Below are 706 nucleotides of genomic sequence, written 5' to 3'. Positions count from 1 at the left end.
GCAATCTCCACCTTAGCTGGTGGAGACAATGACGAATTTTGAGAAGGGACGAGAGTGTGCCACAGTGGAGCCACCAAGAGACCCGAGACTTCTTCGCCATTCGTGCCGAGCTTGAGAGAGACTTTACTGTTGCAAAGCGGAACAAGACTCTTTGGGAGGTTGTCTCCTCCAGAATGAGGGAGTTAAGGTATCGGAGAAGCATTGATCAGTGTAAATGCAAGTGGAAAAACCTCGTCAATAGATACAAGGTATATACATTTATAATGCACCAAGTTTTATTTTTATTTATAACTCTTAATTCTGTATCTGGAGATGCTATTTTTGATAACTGTTGGATTTTCATGGGAATTGAAGTCTCAATGTTGTTTTATTCAAATTCATGATTCACTAGAAATGAATTGTCAGTATTGCACAATTCTTTTCTCATACAAGGTTTATAAATTGATTCTGTCGACAGTTCAGTTATGGGGAGTCTACTATTGCTACATTGATGGTGCCGGGAGAAAATTGTGGTTTTTATTTATTTTTTTTCCTCTTTCATATGCATGGAAACTTTGTAAAAATTGTTTATGCTCATTGATCATTATTTGTCTAAATTTAGGTTGGTTACGGAATCGGGTCCTAGCATGCGGTGCTTGTAAAAGATTGTTTCCCCCCAATCAATGTATCTGTAGAACCAATGGTTGTGAAAAAAATAGCCATAACA

Source organism: Camellia sinensis, chromosome 13 (genome assembly GCF_055761805.1).
Source record: "Camellia sinensis isolate YWXY chromosome 13, ASM5576180v1, whole genome shotgun sequence".
In the NCBI taxonomy this organism is placed as follows: domain Eukaryota; kingdom Viridiplantae; phylum Streptophyta; class Magnoliopsida; order Ericales; family Theaceae; genus Camellia; species Camellia sinensis.
The sequence above is the reverse complement of the archived record's forward strand: the minus strand, read 5'-3'. Positions refer to the sequence as shown.